Raw genomic sequence first — 12,388 nt, 5'->3', positions numbered from 1 at the left:
TCATCTGCTGGTTCACTCCCCAAATGGCTGCAATGGCTGGAGCTGGGCCATTCCAAAGCCAGGGACCAGGAGCTCCTTCCAGGTCTTCCATGTGGCTGCAGGGGCCCAAGAACTTAACCCATCTTTCTCAGCTCTCCCAGGTGCATTAGAAGAGAACTGGATTTGAAGTGGAACAGCTGGGGCTCAAACCGACTCACCTATGGGGTGCCAGCATTGCAGGCTGCGACTTAACACATTGTGCCACAGTGCTGGCCTCCAGTCATCCTGTTTTTGACAAAGGAGCCAAGAGCACATGTTGGGTAAAAGACTGTCTCTCCAATAAATTTTGCTGGGAAAAAGTACAGAAGAATGAACCTGGATTCCTACTTCTCACTATATGATTTCAAATAGATCAAGTGTAAATGTAGAACTCAAAATTATGCAACTACTAGATGAAAATATAAAGGAAATACTTCTGGACAGATTACAGACACAAGCAAAAATCTTTTGGGTAAGACTCACTCCTTCCCTCCCCAGCCCTGCAAAGTACAGGAAACAGAAACAAAACTAGACAAATGGGATTATATTTAAGCAGCAGCCTTGGTATAGCAAAGGAGATAAACCAGAGTGAAGAGATAGCCTAGGGAATGGAAGAAAATATTTTGTAAAGTATTTGATAAGTATTTAAGAATATTTAAGTCCAGAATATATAAGGAATCAACAACAACAGTAGGAAAAATAATCTGAACTAAAAAGGGCTAGAATAGACAATGTCTCAAAGCAAGACATACAAATGGCCAACAGGTACATGAAGAAATACTCAACATCACTAAATGTCAGGAAAATTTATCATAACCATGATGGGCTATTCACCTCATCCCACTTGGAATAGCTACTATCAGACAGAATAATAAACATTGGCAAAGAAAAGGGGAAGGGATAGAAATTAATACAGCCAGTATAGAAAACAGTATAGAGGTTTCTCAATGAACTAAAAATAGGCTGAAGATCCAGCAACTTCACTGTGAGATTTATATTCAAAGAAAATGATATATCAAAGAAACATCTGTGTATTTGTGTTTATTGTAGCACTATTCAGAAGAGTCAAGAGGTGGAGTCAATCAAGATGTCTATTGATGAATAAAAAGATTTAGAGCAATAATTTATATATACATAATGGAATATTTAGTCATTAGAAAAGGATGAAATCTTGTCATTTGTGGCAATGTAGATGAAACTGAATGTTGAGTGAAATAAGCCAGGCAGAGATAAACAGTATTTGGCCACTGTAATGTTTTAAAGGTGTTATTTATTTATTTGAAAGGCAAAGTGGCAAGAGACAGAGAAGGTCTTTCACACGCTGAGTCAGTCCCCGAATGGCTGGAACAGCCAGGGTTGGGCCAGGTTGAAGCCAGGAGGTAGGAAGTCCACCTGGGTTTTTCACATAGGTGGCAGGAACCCAAGTACTTGAGCCATCATCCATTGCTTCCCAGGCACATTAGCAGAGAGTTGAATCAGAAGTGGAGTAGCTAGGACTCAAACTGGCACTCTAATAGAGGATGCAGTTGTCCCAACAGGCAGCTTAAGCCACTGTACCACAACTGAAGTACTGACCACACAGAAGTAGAAAGTAGAATGAAGGGTAGAGGGGAGAGGTAGGCTGCAAGAGTGGATGAAGATAAACAATTTCTAGGTGAGAGGAATAGCTGTAAAATTTTATAGCACAATGGGTTAGTAGTCTGCTTTAACTATACATCTCCAAATAGCTAGAGCAGATTTTGAAGCTTCCCAAACACATAAAGTAATGTTTGAGGTGATGGGAATGTTAACTACCATTATTTTATCACTATACATTGTATACATGTATCGATTTAGGATAATGTACCCTATTAAGTATAAGTGCTATGTCAAAAAATAAAAAGTATTGTACATCCCATTTATATATGCAAACTAAAGTACTGAGTAGTATTTCAACATTGGTTCATCTAGTGTAACAAATGTACCACAATACAAGAATTTCATTATAGGTCAAACTGTCTCAGAATTGGAAGAGGGCGTGGTTATATGGAACTCTTTGTACTATATTCTTGATTATTCTGAAAACTTAAACTGCACTAAAGTAAATTATCTTTATTATTTCAAAAGCCATAAAATTATTGAAGAAAAATATAATAGAAAACTTTAGTATTCTTAGATTTGGCAGCATTTTTCTAAATATGACACAGAATCTTTAAACTATAAAAAATTAAATTGAACGTAAAAAAATTATTCTTCAAAGCATACTGTTTTAAAATCAAAAAAGCAAATAACAGAGTGGAATAAATGACAAAACATTTACCTGGATAAGGACTTGCACTTAGAATTATATAAAGAATTCCTACAATTTGGTAAGAGGACAAATAACCTAACAATAAATGAACAAAAGATTTGAGCAGCATTTATCCAAGGAAGAGAAATATGTAACAAATAACTTTATGAAAATATAATGAACACCACTAATCAATAGGAACTTACAAATTAAAACTGCAGTGAGGTGTATCATACTCACTACACTGTAATAAAGCTTAACAGATTCTTATAAACATACACCTATCATATGACTCAGCAGTTCAACTCCTACGTATTTACCTAAAAGAAATGGAAGCCTATTCTTACATAAGGACTTGCACCACGGCTCAATAGGCTAATCCTCCACCTGCGGCGCCAGCACACCAGGTTCTAGTCCCGGTCAGGGAGCTGGATTCTGTCCCGGTTGCCCCTCTTCCAGGCCAGCTCTCTGCTGTGGCCCGGGAAGGCAGTGGAGGATGGCCCAAGTGCTTGGGCCCTGCACCCACATGGGAGACCAGGAGGAAGCACCTGGCTCCTGGCTTCGGATCAGTGTGGTGCACTGGCTGCAGCACATTGGCTGCAGTGGCCATTGTGGGGTGAACCAACAGAAAAAAGGAAGACCTTTCTGTCTCTCACTGTCCACTCTGCCTGTCAAAAATAAAAATAAAAATAAAAAAAATTTAAAAAAGACTTGTATTTGAATGTTCATAGCAGCTTCATTCGCAAAAACCAGAATTGGAGTGCCCTCAAATATCCATCAGCAGGAAACGGAGTAAACACGTTTCTCTGTTTCTGTACAGTGGAATATGATTTAGCAATAAAAAAACAACTACGTAGTGCTACATTCAACAGCATGGATGAGTCTCAAAATAATTATGCTCAATGAAAGAATCAGTCAAGATAGCATGTCTGTACGTTATGGGCCAAAATGTGTTTTTTGAACATTTGTATGTTGACATTTAACCTCCAGCACCTCTTAGTGTGACCTTACCTGAAGATACAGCCTTTAAAGTGTGAATTAATATAAAATGAGGTCCTAACTCAGTCTGGGTGGTGTCCATACACAAAGAGGGAATTAGGACACACTAGAGACATCAAGGATGTCAGCCCTGTGAAAAGGCAGCAAAGAGGTAACCATCACACGCCAAGGAGAGAGAACTCAGGGAAAACCAAGCTTGCTGCCACCTAGCTTTCAAAACGGAAAATGTAGCCCTAGAAAACTGACATACTGCTTTAGTACATACAAAACTGAGGACATTAAACTAACCTATATTGGCCTATAATGAAACTATAAGCTATAAAAAATTAAACTATAAACTATAACCTATAATTAAACTAACCTATATTAGCATGAAGTGTTTCAGTGGGTGTCTTAGGGTAGAATTGGGGCAAGAAGAACAGATGACAAGGAGGCACGAGAATATTTTTGCAGTGATAAACGTGTTTAATTTTCGTTATTGTAATGAGTTTGTGGATATACATGTATGACAGGAATATGTCAATAAGCAAAGAGATGGTTTGTGAGTATGTATTTCACTTTAAAAAATTTGGACATTTTCCAGTATGATATAGATATTTGGAAAAACAAGCTTTTTGTTAAATTTTTAAAAGAGATTTATTTATTATTTATTTAAAAGCAAAGTTACAGAGAGGCAGAGCAGAGAGAGAGAGAGGGAAGTCTTTCATCCACCGTTCACTCCCCAAATGGCCGCAATGGCCAGAGCTGGGCCAATCCGAAGCCAGGAGCCAGGAGCTTCTTCCGGGTCTCCCACGTGGGCGCAGGGGCCCAAGCACTTGGGCCATCCTCCACTGCACTCCCAGGCCACAGCAGAGAGCTGGATTGGAAGTGGAGCAGTTCGGACATGAACTGGCACTCACGTGGGATGCTAGCGCTGCAGGCAGTGGCTTTACCTGCTGCACCACAGTGCCAGCCCCAAAACATAAGCTTTTTAAAGCACAGACTCAACAAATATCTGCACTTTAATGAGGTCACTGTATGTGTTTATTACTACTATTACAAATAGTAATTGAAGTAGTAATATTTTTATTACCATTGCTTATTAATAATCCATCAAAAGCAGTAACATTTAATACTTCCATCATATGGTGTTGGTACTGTTAGTATCTTTATTTTAAAAAAGTTTAATAATTTTCTCATAGTCATATAACAAATAGAAAGATCTGGGATCCAATATGAGACTTATTTGCTATGCTACTTATCTGTATCAATTATTTTTCCAGATTATTAGATTTTTCTCTGCAATGTATCTTCTATTTCGGCAGACCATTTTTGGCACTTCAATGATAAATTTGTCACTTTTTATGTAAACATGAGGCTGTATTTTATAAGCTTGTTGTTTTGTAGTATTTCATTTCTTTTCCTTCTTTTCTTAATTTGAGGCCTCTGTTATGATTTATTGTTATTATTTTTTGATTAGAGGTGCTATGGGTAGTTAATGGAGTCTCAAACTGTGCCTGTCTGCAACTTTATCTCCCTTTTAAATCCTGATAAATGAGTATATTTGTTGATTTTTGAATTCTGGAATTTTAGTTCTTTTCTCTCAATTTTCTCTGTTAACTTCATTGTATTCTAGTTTTGTGTGTTTTAAATAAGAAATATGTGGTTAACTCTATTTGTTTGAAAATTTTTTTCCTTCTGATATCTTTAATTTTTTCCCTGGAATTTAAGAATTGTTGCCAGGTGTGTATTATTTCCATTAGCCTCAATATAAAATTCATAGCTCCTTTAAACTAGTCTTCTTTTAGCTGTAAGAAAGTCTCTTCAGTTAGTCATCATACCTGTCTGTTTTCCTAGAACTCCTATGATTTATAGGGCTGATTTTTGGGGTCTATCTTCGAAGGCGTTCATCTGTTCCCGGACTTTGTTGTTACTTCTTTGTAGTTTTGCTTCTGCTTTCTTTATTTGTGCATTGGTTTTACACTTTCTCTCCTTTAATACTCTTAGAGGAAACTAAGTTTCAAGAAAGATTTTCCTGCAAGTTATCTATTTTATGTGTCACTTTGGCTAGGCCATAATACCCAGATATTTGGTTAAATACCAGTCTGGATGTTGTTCTAAAGGTATTGTTTAGATGTGATTAGCATTTAGGTCAGTAGACTTTGAGTAAAGCAGCTTAGCCTACATAATGTGAATAGGCCTCATATAATTGGTTGAAGGAATTAAGGAGAAAGCCTGAAGTTCTCCAAAGAAGGAATTCTGCCTTCAGACTCCCTTTGGATTCAAGACTTCAACATCAACTGCTCTCTGAATCTTTAGCCTGCTGGCCTGCCTCACAGAAACTGGACTTTCCAGCCCCCACAAATCACATGAGCCACTTCCTTAAAATAAATCCCTCTTACTGTTGTATGGAGAGACTGTGGATTCTGTTTCTCTGAAGAACCCTGAGTAGTTCAGAGACTGTACTGAAAGTTGTTGAAGGAACAAAATCTTCAGGATGAGTTTTATGAATTGGTTCGGTGATTCAGTAAGAGTTAAAAGCATCACTGACTTCCTGGTGATAAACAGAGAACTGATAATCCATGATGTGATGTGACAGTACAGATACCCAAGTATTTTCATTGGATACTCTTATCCAAATACTTAAAGAAACAGGAATCTGGGTGACTATGATATCATGGACTTTTTTTTTTTTTTTTTTTCCAATCTGGTAAATACAGTGTGATTGGGTAGGTGAGCTTAATTGCGCTGGACAAAATGGGATAAGAAAACCATCTCGCATATTTGATTTCCCAGCTCAAGCCTCACATTACAAAATATGAAAGCTTCTGCCCCGAAAGAAACCCTTAAATCCTGTAACCACAAAGCTGAGGTTGCTGAAAACCAAATCAAGAGTCTCACAAATGTCTGAATTGCAGTGCAAATTGAACCCCCAGCCTTGCAGGGTATCTGCAGTTAAAGTCAGGGAACTGACGAGAAGGAATGGGATCCTGAAAACTGGAAGAGAGACAAATGAAAAGAGCCTGAGGAAGCTGGGTGCGTCAGACCCCTTGACTCGGGTGAGTCTTCTCTGCCAATAGAAGCAGCCACTTCACCCTCATCTGAAGAACTTAACCCTACTTTGCTTGAGGAAACTTTTCTGAGCTCCTCTCAGGTTGTTACCTTTCAAGACAATGCCGATTCTTCCCAAGACTCACAGCCACCAGTCCTCATTGCTTCTACATCTGTAAGTAGACTCAAGGCCCAGCAGGCCCTGGAAGGTAAGGTGTAAATTATGACCCTTAAGGAGGTATACTACATTTTTAAAATACCACATGAGAGTTTTCTAATATATTCATAGAGAGTCTAGAAATTACTTTTTTAAAAATATTTATTTATTTATTTGAAAATCTGCATTACACAGAGAGAGGAGAGGCGGAGAGAGAGAGAGATCTTCCATCTGATGGTTCACTCCCCAGGTGGCCACAACAGCTGGAGCTGGGCTGATCTGAAGCCAGGAGCCAGGAGCTTCTTCCTGGTCTCCCATGTGGATGCAGGGGCCCAAGGACTCGGGTCATCTTCTACTGCTTTCCTGGGCCATAACAGAGAGCTGAACAGGAAGTGGAGCAGCCAGGTCTTGAACTGGTGCCCATATGGGACGTCGGTGCTTCAGGCCAGGGCATTAACCCACAGCGCCGGCCCCCAGAAATTACTTTGAGAACGGATATTAAGGGTGTGGGACAATGGTAGAAGGAACATCATGTTGAGTCAGGCAGTATTTATTCCTGTGAAACCACTAAGAAGATATTTTGGATATAATTTAAGAGGTTAGAAACAGTTTATTTGGTTTGTTGTCTGAACCATAGTCAAAAAAGCGGCCTATTCTAAATGAAGATAAAATCCCAGAACTGCTTTGATATACTATAAAAGAAGAGATCCAAAGACTTAGGGAGATTGGAATGTTAGATTGAATTTATCATTTAACATCTGATCACCCACCTCAGGAGGGACCAGAGGACATACAATTCCCATGACTGCGAGAAATGTATTTGTGAGAGGAGTCTAAGCATCCTTGAAGAGCTCTGAAGTCACCGTTAGGTCAGAAATCACACTGGAAATCGCTGCCACTGATATGGGAAACTTACATACAGGAGGTGTAATTGGATCCCACACAGGGACCCTGTGCTGGGCATTCAATAGCCAAGGGCAAGGTAGATGTTACTGTAATGGAAAGCAGAGTGAAAGCAGCAATCAGATCAGTTGGACCTATTGAGACCTATAGTTGGTGATATCATGCTGTTCCTAAACATGAAGTACATTGGGAATTATTCCGTTCTTTCTTGATCTGGGTAAGCAGGAAAGTTCTAGATCAAGTGAACAAAAATCTAACTTGAATTACAGACATAGAGAATCATGGCCCCTCAATCATTTCCCAGACTCGAGCCAATTTACAGATACAGAACTTCTTGAATGAATGGAAGGCCAGACTTTGTGAACAAAGACCCTGGTATATTACCCAAAATGTATATTGTTAACCTTTCTTCCAGCCTTACCTTGAAGTATCTACAGCTTTTTAATGGGGAAAAGGAAATAACTGGACTTTAGCTCTGAACTGACACTAATTCAAGGCAAACCAAAATGACACTTGATCCATCAGAGTAGGGTCTTATGAAGGTCAGGTGTTAAATGTAGTGTTAGTTCAAGTTCATCTCACAGTGAGTCCAGCAGATTCGTAAACTCATCTTGTGGTCAGTTTCCCAGTTGTGGAATGTATAACTGTAATAGACATACTCAGCAATGGGTCAAACACCTAAATGGGCTCCCAGAACTGTGGATTGAGGGCTATTATGGTGGGAAAGCCCAATTGAAAGCCATGAGAACTGCTTCTGTCTAGGAAAAATAGTAAAGCAAAAGCAATACTGCATTCCTTGAGGAATTTTAGATATTAGTGCCATCATCAAGAACGGGAAGGATGAAATGGTGGTGATTCTATTACATCCCAGTTTAATTTACCTATGTTGCCTATACAGAAAGCAGATGGCTCATGGAGAAAGGCAGTGGATTATTGTGAACTAACTCAAGTGGTGACTCCAATTGTAGCTGCTATACCAGATGTGGCTTCATTGCTTTAGAAATTCAACATCTGGGGGCTGGCACTGTGGCATAGCGGGTAAAACCGCCGCTTGAAGTGCTGGCATCCCATATGGGCACCGGTTTGGGCCCTGGCTGCTCCATTTACAATGCAGTTTTCTGCTATGGCCTGGGAAAGCAGTGGAAGATGGCCCAAGTCCTTGGGCCCCTGCACCCGCGTGGGAGACCGGGAAGATGCTCCTGCCTTCTGGCTCCTGGCTTCTGATCTGCACAGCTCCAGCCATTGCAGCCACCTGGAGAGTGAACCAGCAGATGGAAGACCTCTCTCTCTGCCTCTCTATCTCTCTCTGTGTAACTCTGCCTTTCAAATAAATAAATAAATCTTAAAAAAAAGAAATTCAACATCTCATTTCTGTTATATAACTTCATCTGGCAGATAACTTTTTCTTCATATCTATTAGTACAGACCACCAGAAGCAGTTTGCTTTCAGCTGGCAAAGTCATAAACATACAATCGCTGTCTTTTTAAAAAAAAAAATATTTATTTATCTATTTGAAAGTCAGAGTTACACAGAGAGAGAATGAGAGGAAGAGAGAGAAACATCTTCTATCCACTGGCCCACTCCCCAGTTGGCCAAAACAGCTAGAGCTGTGCTGATCCGAAGCCAGGAGCCTTCTCTGGGTCTCCCACACAGGCGCAGGGGCCCAAGGACCTGCGCCACCATCTACTGCTTTCTAGGCCATTGTAGAGAGCTGGATTGTAAATGGAACAGGTGGGACTCGAACCGGTGCCCATATGGGATGCTGGCACTGCAGGCAGCAGCTTCACCTGCTACGCCACAGTGCCAGCCCCTCTTCATGTCTTACATCAAGAATATCAGCTTTCCAGCTTTCAGTCATAACTGAGTTCATATGGATCTTAATCACTTCCCACATGATCTCACACTCATCTATCACATTGATGAGGTGCTAATTTCACCTAGTGAGAAGTAGCAAATACTGTACTTGTCCATAAGAGATTGGCATATCATAGGGTAGGAAATACATTCAACAAAAAGTCAATGGCCTTGTACCTCACTGAAATTTCCAAGGGTTTGGTTGTGTGGGTGTGTTGAAATAATCCCTTCTAAGGTGAAGGATAAATTGCTGCATTTGGCTCCTCATACAACCACAAAAAGAGGCACAGAGCCTAGTAGGCCACATATCCCTTATTTGAATGTGACACTCTGGCCCACTTACCGAGCAAATTGCAAATTCTAGTTTGAGTGGAGCCAAGAACAAGAGAAGACTCTGAAACAAATCCAGGTTTCCGTATAAACTGTCTAACCAGTTGGGCCATATGATCCAGCAGACCCAATAGTACTTTCAGTGTCAGTGGCTGATAGGAATGCTATTTGAAGACATTTGTGTGCTCCTACAGGTGAAGTCACAGCATAGGCTCATAGGATTTTGGAACAAGCCCTGCAATCCACTGTAGATGACTACTCTGCTCTTGAGGAATAGCTTTCAGACTGCAACTGGACCTTGGCAAAGACTGCTTACTAGAGAACAAAATAGCACATGTTTAACCATGGGCCACCGCACCACAAAGTTGGATCTGCATAGCAACACTTCATCTTCACATGGATATATTTATGATTGGGCCTGAGCAGGCCCTGTAGGCAAAAGTAATTTATATGAAGAAACTGCCCAAATGCCCATGGTCCCCACTCCTGCTATATGACCTTTTCTCTCCCAGTCTATACCTACTTTCTCTTGAGGTGCTTCTATAATCAACTGGCAGAGGAAGAAAAGACTTCAGCATGGTGTACAGATACTTTCTGTACAAAATACAGGTATCAGCCAGAAGTGGGCATCTGTGTTATTACTCTTCCATCCCCCCTTTTCTTGTCACATTTCTGAAAAACAGTGGTAAAAGGAAATACTCTCACTGGAAAAAATGTGCACTTGACTGTTTATTTTGCTTGGAGAGATGACTGGCGGTACCAATCCACACCAGTTCATGAACTGTGGCCAGTGCACCTTGAAGAAGCATAAATGGAAAATTTATCCACAAGAAGACCTGTGGATAAATCTTGCTGAATGGACAAAATAAAGAAGATCTTTGATGAGCATTCCACAAAGGATGATCCCAGAAGAGGAGGACTTTAATATCAAGTGGATGGGATGCCCCATTCTGTGGATATCACCTAGAAGATCTCTCTAACCATCTCTGTTGTCACCAAGGGTCTCAGGAACATTGTGTCCATGATGGAAGGGTTGGAGATAATGGATGCATTAAGAAATATGATTTTCTATCTAGCAAGGCTAACCTAGTCACCACAGAGTGGCCAATCCACCACCCACAGAGACCAACAATGAGAATATGGTATGGTACTATTCCTTGGGGTGATCAACCAGTTGTGTGATGGCAGATTGATTACACTGGACCACTTTCTTCATGGAAGGAACAGTAGTTTCTTGTTACTAGAATAGATAATTGAATAGATAAGTGCTTCTGTCGAACTTACCATCTGTGGTCCCACAGAATGCCTTTTGTCCATCATGGTATTTTTTGCAAATGGCTTGTGGCATTGGGCTCATGCTCATGACAGCTACTGGACCTTCCATGTTACCCATAATCCTGAGCAGCTAGCTCGGTAGAATGAAGGGCCTTTTGAAGACTCAGTTACAGTGTCAGCTAGGTAACCATACCTTGCAGAGCTGTGGCAGTGTTCTTTAGCACTCTGTGTATGTTCTAAGTCAGTATCTGATGTGTGAAGCCATTTCTACTATAGCCAGGACTCAGGAATCAAGAGGTGGGCATGGGAATGGCACCACTTAACTATTATCCCTAGTGATCCACTAGCACGATTTTTATTCTTAGATGATATCATCTAAGTGATATTCCTGTGACAAAATGCTTTTTTGGCCTAGTGATTTTAGTGGCTTTTTCATTAATGTTGCTTGATATCCGAGGCTTTCTGTCTACAAATTTGAATCTTGGGAAGAAGCAGAGCATGGAATTATTTTGGGACTATGAAGCCTAGTTTTACTTAGAGTCAAGAACTGTTTCATAACATGGAAAATGTTACTTAGTACAGGTTCTTTCTCTGAAAAGCACGAATATAATAGCACCTGCTGAAAGGGTTGTTTTGGGGTTGGTGAGGTAATGAATCCAGAGAACCATGCTGTGGGGACCTGCTGGGCATGTTTGGATTCTGTTACAGTCTGTTGGGTTAGGGTGCTCTCCTGTCAGCACTTGGGGTATTTCTGCTGTGCCTTTGTTAATGTCTCACTGTAATTTCTTTATGTAATCTCTTTATCATTTTAATGTATCCTTTAGCATTTTTATCATTAGTGTCATATTTTTCATCATTTTCCCCCCTGAATTCTGGAAAAATTCTTTAAACCAATATTATAAATCTCTAGTAGTTTATTTCTAGTCACTTCCCTCTTTAGTGGTTTGAGCTGAGTAATTGTGGTTTTTATCTGATATCAAGCTTTTATTATTTTAGATGATTTAATTTTCACATTTAATCTCCCTTTTCTTTTTTTAAAGATTTATTTGTTTGAAAGGCAGAGTTATAGAGAGAAGAGAGAGAGAGAGAGAGAGAGAGAGAGAGAGAGAGATCTTCCATCTGCTGGTTCACTCTCTAAATGGCTGCAATGGCCAAGATTGGGTTAGGCCAAAGACAACAGCACAGAGCTTCTTCCAGGTGTCCCATGTGGGTTCACTGGCCCAAGCACTTGGGCCATCTTCCGCTGGCGCAGTAGCAGAGAGCTGGATCAGAAGTGGAGCAGCTGGCTCTCCAACCAGCACCCATATGGGATGCCGGCATCACAGGCAGCAGCTTTACCTGCTACTTCACAATGCTGGCTCCTTAATCTCCCTTTTCAAAATTAAAACTGCTTTTATATTGTGAAATAAAACATACTGGTTAGATGATAAAATACTGCTGATTTTTTGATGAGTACTTTCCAGTTTTGTTATTATATTGTCTATATCATATACATGTATATGTTATATATACATATATATATATATATATATATATGAGGTTATCATGAAAG

The sequence above is a fragment of the Oryctolagus cuniculus genome, chromosome 15, assembly GCF_051225735.1.
Source record: "Oryctolagus cuniculus isolate XC-2025 breed Fujian yellow rabbit chromosome 15, ASM5122573v1, whole genome shotgun sequence".
Taxonomy (NCBI): Eukaryota; Metazoa; Chordata; class Mammalia; order Lagomorpha; family Leporidae; genus Oryctolagus; species Oryctolagus cuniculus.
The sequence above is the reverse complement of the archived record's forward strand: the minus strand, read 5'-3'. Positions refer to the sequence as shown.